At 41.1% G+C, this 7,900-nt stretch overlaps 1 non-coding gene across 1 annotated transcript; it reads left to right on the forward strand.

Moving 5' to 3' along the window:
- Positions 1-1,005: 1,005 nt before the first annotated feature.
- On the forward strand, positions 1,006-1,080 carry Trnat-ugu (transfer RNA threonine (anticodon UGU)). The gene has a single exon. It is a non-coding gene; the product is annotated as a tRNA-Thr (tRNA).
- The last annotated feature ends 6,820 nt before the right edge of the window (positions 1,081-7,900 follow it).

A 7,900-nucleotide genomic window follows, 5' to 3' on the forward strand; every position in this document is an offset into this window, starting at 1 on the left:
AAATAAATACATTAATTAATAAATAAAACTAGAGAAATTTCTACTGTGAAACTATTTGCATACAAGAGAACGGCCCTTGAAATTTAACTCTTCAAAGTTTTAAGCCCTGCTCATTCCGGATATTGATTAGAAAGTGTTAATCCACATGTGAAACCTGAGTATATAATCCCTGTGACATTTGATCAACGGTGTTCCATAAGGACAGGTTCTCATTCAAAACGTTCTAAAATTCAATTTCTTTGTAGTTGCATTTTTTAAAGGTGTACTTGTCTAGACTCTTGGAACAGAAAGTTTTTTTTTTTAATCCGTGCTTTACAAAAGTTTCTACAGTCCATTGTTTGAAGCAGTGTCACGGCTGCCATGAGCCGCGCGGGGTACCCGCCATGTGTCCAACGCCTTGTCACGGTTCGCGCGGCTCCCCCTGTTGGAGGTTCGAGTCCTCCCTCGGGCATGGTTGTGTGTGTGTTGTCCTTAGCATAAGTTACTGTAAGTAGTGTGTAAACATAGGGACTGATGGTTCAAATGGCTCTGAGCACTTTGGGACTTAACATCTGAGGTCATCAGTTTCCTAGAACTTAGAACGACTTAAACCTAACTAAATTAAGGACATCACACACACCCATGCTCGAGGCAGGATTTGAACCTGCGACCGTAGCGGCCGCGTGGCTCCCGACTGAAGCGCCTACAACCGCTCGGCCACATCGGCCGGTCTATCATGTATTCTAGCAGAGTTGCAAGGTCGTCAGTGGCGCCTGTTCTTTCGAGAGCAGTTACTATCTTCATATCTATGGTTAAACGTTACCCAGCCATTGACCTTCGTCTGTGCGAATGCGCACAGGTTGCCGGAACTCTTACGGGAATCGTCACCTTAGTGTGAGCCAGTAATGAGTGGATGGACAAATACCTATTAAGTACATTACGTATGCGGATTGTGGACGGTTTGGGATGTGAGTCTCACGGGAAGCGTGCGAGGGATAAATTCCTGCAGTCGTGCTGTTCATGTGTGCCCTCGATGGCTCAGATGGATTGAGCGTCTGCCTTGTAAGCAGGAGATTCTGGGTTCGAGTCCCAGTAGGGGCACACTTATCAGCTGTCCCCATCGAAGTATATCAACAACACCTGTCGGCAGCTGAGGGTTTCAATTAATTATCAGTTGTGAAGGTGATTCGATGAACCCTTTGCCAGGCACTTAAATGTGTTTTGCAGGGTATCCATATAGATGTAGATGATAACTCGTCCCGTGTCGCACGTGCTCAAAATGATTCATACTGCAGAATGCATGCAAACATACTCACCGAAAATACGGACGAATATCAAGTGCAGGCTGCCGAGTGCTGCATATCCAGCTTTGACAGATCGGCTTTTCCTGCTAAGAAGAACAGGAAGTTGCTGTCTAGGAACAATCAGAGGTAGAGGAAGGGTTGATAAATACTCCTTGACTTGCAGACTAAACGTAAATAACGAAAATACATTTTTGGTAAAAATTGGTCAAAACATAATCGGTTGCCCTCCGTATTGGATTAGCTGTTTTGAATATTGAAAATCTGACTTCAGATTCGTTTTCAGCGACATTAAAAATATATATGTAACACTCAGTTCATGCAAATCGAAGTAATAATATAACTAAATGTTTTCCCTAAACTTTGAACACATTTTTTTCGGGTAACTATTTTCTCAGAACGGCATGCAGCATAAATTAAAAGTGGTTCGTTCTCTTAACATCTACCTCTGACCCCTAAAAGTAAACACTTTTCTTAGGAACTTATAGCTATAATATGACATTTGTTAATATTAACTAATTTTTGTGTAGGCATAAGGAGTGAAACAAACCCTCAAAAATCGAACTCAAAGTTCGAATTAGCACTGTATCGTTAAATTTAAGGTTGTTTCATTGCGGTTAGGTATACGCTCCCATAAATTTTATGTTTTATCGACTGATGTTATCCATTTTCAATTTCAGAGGAATAATGTAGTATCAACTGATGTTACCCATTTTTGAATTCAGGTAACATATGAGGTGCCACACTGCACGCGCTCTGCGTACTCCAGTCTCGCAGGCCCTTGATCAAATCATAATTACGGGCGCCATTTTTTATTGAAAATCTAAAATTAAGCTCATAGTATTATCACTCGTAATTCCCAAACAGATCTTTCGAATGTATTTTCATTGTCTCAAAAAGAATTTCAAATGTACCCTTTTTTGCTCATTTGTATGAGAACCTGGCCGTAACGCCGGAATATAGTCACGAGATTTTTTTTCAGAGACGCTGTACGTTCGCGAGAAGACTTTCGTTCTGCGCGTGTCGAAGGACATTCCTCAGATATTACTGTGTGTGTGCTACTCAGTCGTGCCATTTAAGTGTACATCTTTGCATAGTTTTCCTTTCACGATGTAAACAGTGTTCCGCTCAGTTGCTAACTGGCCAGTGAGTGGTTCCGAAGGTATCGGATGTGCGGTGCGTTCGGTCTGCTAGGACAACAGCAGACTAGCGTGGTGCGATGGCAGAAGCAGACACTGAGGGAGCTAGCTGCTGGGACGCCAGCGAACAATTTATGCCAAGTAAGACGAAGAGGACTATTCTAAAATTACGAGCCGTCTCAAAAGTGTTTACCATTGGTAAATCTTGCTGTTGAGTCTGACAAAACTGGCAGTTTTGCCTAGAGATACATTAGAGAGAGCTACAGGAAATCCCCCCACCCCCCTCAATGAATTTTTGGTTGTGATGACAGGCCGATTGGTAGTGTAGCCCGAGATCTAAGTTAGGTTGGAAGGTGGTAATTTGATTGAGAGTTGTTTACGCCAACGATTATGAATGCCGACTAAACGTTGTGCGAGCAGATTGCCCTGTAGCGTAGCCTAGCGTTTCCGTCCGCGCCACATTTAACACACTTTCTCTAACTGTGTACAAAAGTCTCACAACAGCCACGATAACTACGTTTCTGGTGGCGGGAGGGTAGAGTCCACTATGTAACTTTCACTGCAAATTTTAGTAACCGCATAAACTAACCGAAATAGAAGCGTAATTTTAACTATATTTCCTTTTGTGGGAAAATAATGGTTCTCCTCTTTCGGCAGCAACTGTAATATGTAGGCGACTTATTAGTTTTTTTTAACTCTGAATCATGATCTCAATAGACGCAGTGCTTTTTTTACGTTACTTGATTTGTGGTCTATAGTAAACAATGCAACGAATTGGTAAATTCTTTGAAGTTTGACGTGTGTTACATAGACGACGTCTGCAATGTTCGTAAGGCCAAGTTTGCATATATTCGGTGTCTGTTTTTTTGGCCATGTACTGTATAATTAAAGGGAGGAGGATTATGTTCAAGGAGCAGTGCATTAGCAGTCTATGGAGAAATTGAGAATTTGGATCTAAAGAACGGCATGCTCGGGCAGTTCGTGCTATTCTGTTGACCACTGTGTAATTCGGATACAGTGATCATTGCCTCTCCCTCGTAACCAGGGGACTCGGGTGCTAATCCTGGTCTGGCACAAATTTTCAACAGTGCCCATTGACTAAAGTCTGTGCCCATTGTCAGCTAATGTCATTGTTTCGGTGTTAAATTGTATTTTGTTCACGATACGTAGTTTGGCTTTTTCATGGATAACAGCTTTGAAAAGCGTACAGGTTACATTGATATTTGCTCGTCGTTAGTCCAAGGCAACTATAGCGATTTATAAACACAGTTGTAGTTCGTATTAAGCCTACATACGTAATTGTGTCCTGTGTTTCTTTACCAAGAACTACTTCGTAAGTAATTCCCCTGTAGTGGTATTTTGTTTTAGTATTTTGTTTAAATATTTATAGACTGCAGGCTTGGATGAAATATGAAACACATGTCCGAAGTTCCTGTTGATACTGCAGATACTGTTTCATCCGTACTAGGGGCCAAAACATTTCATCTAATACAGAAGGACACAATTTGTCTCGAGATTTAGCAATTTTTCGTAATAGAGGCCTTGCTTCGATATATTTTTCTCTAATTCTTGTTTGGATTTAATCTTAAAACACACTAACTCTTCCACCACTTATTCGATATGTGGTTTTATCCATTTCGTAGCCTAGAGTTCCTAAACGGTCGATAATATTAATGATTTCCTTTCTCAATTATATTTTCTGTAAATCTCCTGTTTATGGTTATTGCTATCATGTTTCACGTTCTCACTTTTATTATTTTTATTTTTCTAGTTTTGTGCCTTGTAGCCAAATTTTCTTTGAATCTGGTTTCTAATTCTGAAATAGTAACAGTTGAAGGTCAAGAGAAGATTGCGGTCTATTTGAGGAGAGTGGCTTGGAGAATTTTTATAACAGACGTATACAGGTCATGGGGATCCTTACCTATATACATTTACTTCGAGTGTGATGTAGCCCATTCTCTTGTCATGATCTCGGCTGTATCGTAGCACATTGTCTCGGTTAGGTTGGAGATTTCTGTTGAGAGTTGCCGAAGTCAACGAAAGTGATTACAAAGTAAAGACTGTGCTAACAGAACGATCTGTAGCGTAGTCCAACACGTTCTTTCTGTCCTTTTAAAGCCTCTTTTAATTAAAAATAACTAAAGCTGCAAGATACAATCACAAAAACTGTATTACGTAATAGAGTAATCCCAGACTATTGTTGTGTAAGTTGTGTGCGTACACTATTTTTTTTGTCAGTGAATATACATTTTTTTACTCATTTGCTGGGTTTCAATTTTCCCCGTTTTCTGGCAAAAAACCTTTTCCTGTGAAGGGCCCATTAGCTTGTCGGTTATATTTGTGACTTTCTCGACGGTCAGTAATTTCCTGATAGTCCATCCACCGGCGTCATTGTTAACATCGGATATAGATTTTAGTATTAGGAAGGCTAATATGAAGCTAATGCATAAGTAGGTCTAATAATTAATAAAAATAGGAATGCGGGTAAGCTACTACAAACAGCATAGTGAACGCATTGTTGTGGCCAAGATAGCCACGAATCCCACGCCTACCAAAGTCGTAAAAGTAGTCCGCAGATGATGAAGAAATTGATGAAATGTGTGATGAGATAAAAGAAATCATTCGGATAGTGATGGGAGATGAAAATTTAATATTAATGGGTGACTGGAATTCGACAGTAGGAAATGGAAGAAAAGGAAACGTAGTAGGTGAATATGGAATGGGGGTAAAAAATGAAAGAGGAAGCCGCCTGGTAGGTTTTTGCCCAGAGCATAACTTAATCATAGCTAACACTTGGTTCAAAAATCATGAAAGAAGATTGTATACGTGGAAGAGACCTGGAGATACTGCAATATTTCATATATATTATATAATGGTAAGACAGAGATTTAGGAACCAGATTTTAAATTGTAAGACATTTCCAGGGGCAAATGTGGACTCTGATCACAATATATTGATTATGAACTGTAGATTAAACTGAAGAAACTGGAAAAAGGTGGGAATTTAAGGAGATGGGACCTGAAAGAACTGACAGAATCAGAAGTTGTAGAGTGTTTCAGGAAGATCATTAGGGAACGATCTACGGGAATGGGGGAAAGTAATACAGTGTGATGAGGGATCTGAGTGGTGTACTGTCAAGGGGGAGGGGGTTCCTCAGGGATCAGTGTTGGGGCCGCTCCAGTTCCTTATTTATATAAATGATATGCCCTCAAGTATTACGGGTAACTCTAAAATATTTCTGTTTGCTGATGACACTAGCTTGGTAGTAAAGGATGTTGGGTGCAACATTGACTCCGTTTCAAGTAGTGCAGTACATGACCTCAGTCCATGGCTTGTAGAAAATAAACTAACGTTAAATCACAGTAAGCTTCAGTTTTTACATTTTCTAACACACAATTCAACAAAACCTGACGTTTTAATTTCACAGCATGGGCATATGATTGGTGAAACTGAACGGTTCACATTCCTAGGTGTTCAAATAAATAGTAAGATGTCGTGGAAAGCCCACGTTCAGGATCTTGTTCAAAGACTTAATACTGCCATTTTCACTATTGGAACGGTGCCGAAAGTGAGTGATACTTCGACAAGTAAATTAGTCTACTTTGCTTATTTCCATTCACTTATGGCGTATGGTATTATGTTTTTGGGTAACTCTTCCCATTCTAGAAGGATATTTTTGGCTCAGAAACTGGAGGTTCGGGCAAAAAGTGGTGTGAGTTCACGAACCTCTTGTCGACTTCTGTTCAGGGAGTCTGGGTATTTTGACATTAGCCTCTCAATATGTATATTCCTTATTGTCGTTTCTTGTTACCAATATTAGTTTATTTCCGACAATAAGCAGCTTTCACTCGGTTAATACTCGGCAGAAATCAAACCTCCATTTGGATCGGACTTCCTTAACTCATGTGCAAAAATGTGTGCAGTATACTGCTGCATCAATATTCAATAAGCTGCCACTCGAATTCAAAACTCTTAGCAGTAATCCACGCGCTTTCAAATCGAAACGGGAGTGTTTCCTCATGGGTCACTCCTTTTATTCTGTCGAGGAGTTAATTGAAAAATTAAGCTGATTCTCATTGTACTGCTGATAGCGTTTGCTTAAACTTATGGACTGATTTTCTCTCAGGTTCATGAACATGTATTTCTATCTGTTATTACTTTTTTGTTGTAAGTTCATGTGTCGCCCTAACCGCCGGCTGCTTCACGTCTGCTGTGCAGCGAGCTACCTTAATTTAAGTATTAACTGTAGTTTTCTTACTTGTCACTTCTTCTTCCGTGTGTTTTTGCTTTTAGGAAGCTTTAATTGTCGAGTGCTAGTAATAGTGTTACATAGATTTCGTGTTTGTTTTGAATACAGTCAGAGAGAATCCTTGTAGTCAGCCATAGTGCCAGTAGTGCTAGTGTTTGTTTTGAATACAGTCCAGAGACAGGTAGTGCTATTTTCATTGTTTTCCACAAGAAGTGGTTAGCAATCACAGTTTAGTCAGTAATCAATCGCCTTTAGTGAATTAGCAGTCTACTTAAAAGTTGATTAAGTCTCTTCGGTAAATTGATTCCTTAGGATGGATAGGATGTGTGACTGCTTTGCACGGACGCTGGCCACTCTTCGCGAACAGCTGAGCGTGTTGATGGCCGCGGTCAGCCGTCTTCAGGCTGCTGCCTCGGAGTGTAGCGGCAGTGGGGAGTCTGGTGCGTCGCATGGTGCACCCCAGGTATTAGATGCTTCACCCACTGTCCCTGCTGTCGAGAGATCTTCGCGGGTACCGGGCGCGGTTGGGCCACCCTCTCCCCAAGGGGAGTGGCGGGTTCAGTGGCGTTCGCGGCGCACGAGGCGGAGGGTCAATGTGGAGGCTGGCCGTGTGGCATCGCCCGCTCTGCCTGTGAATGGACATGTGGCTGCTCCTTCAGCAAGGTCCGAGCAGGCACACGGAGGGAGGGGTTTATTAGTTATTGGGAGCTCCAACGTTAGGCTGGTGATGGAGCCCCTTAGGGAAATGTTATAGTTCTGGGAGGAGATTTTAATTTTGCTGGATATAGACTGGGAGACTCAAACGTTCATAACGGGTGGCAGGGACAAAGAATCCATTGAAATATTTTTAAGTGCTTTATCTGAAAACTACCTTGAGCAGTTAAACAGAGAACCGACTCGTGGCGATAATATATTAGACCCTCTGGTGACAAACAGACCCGAACTATTTGAATCAGTTAATGCAGAACAGGGAATCAGCGATCATAAAGCGGTTACTGCATCGACGATTTCAGCCGTAAATAGAAATATTAAAAAGGTAATAAGATTTTTCTGTTTAGCAAAAGTGACAAAAAGCAGGTTACAGAGTACCTGACGGCTCAACACAAAAGTTTTGTCTCAAGTACAGATAGTGTTGAGGGTCAGTGGACAAAGTTCAAAACCATCGAACAATATGCGTTAGATGAGTATGTGCCAAGCAAGATCGTAAGAAATGGAAAAGAGCCACCGTGGTA

The sequence above is a fragment of the Schistocerca gregaria genome, unplaced genomic scaffold (assembly GCF_023897955.1).
Source record: "Schistocerca gregaria isolate iqSchGreg1 unplaced genomic scaffold, iqSchGreg1.2 ptg000317l, whole genome shotgun sequence".
In the NCBI taxonomy this organism is placed as follows: domain Eukaryota; kingdom Metazoa; phylum Arthropoda; class Insecta; order Orthoptera; family Acrididae; genus Schistocerca; species Schistocerca gregaria.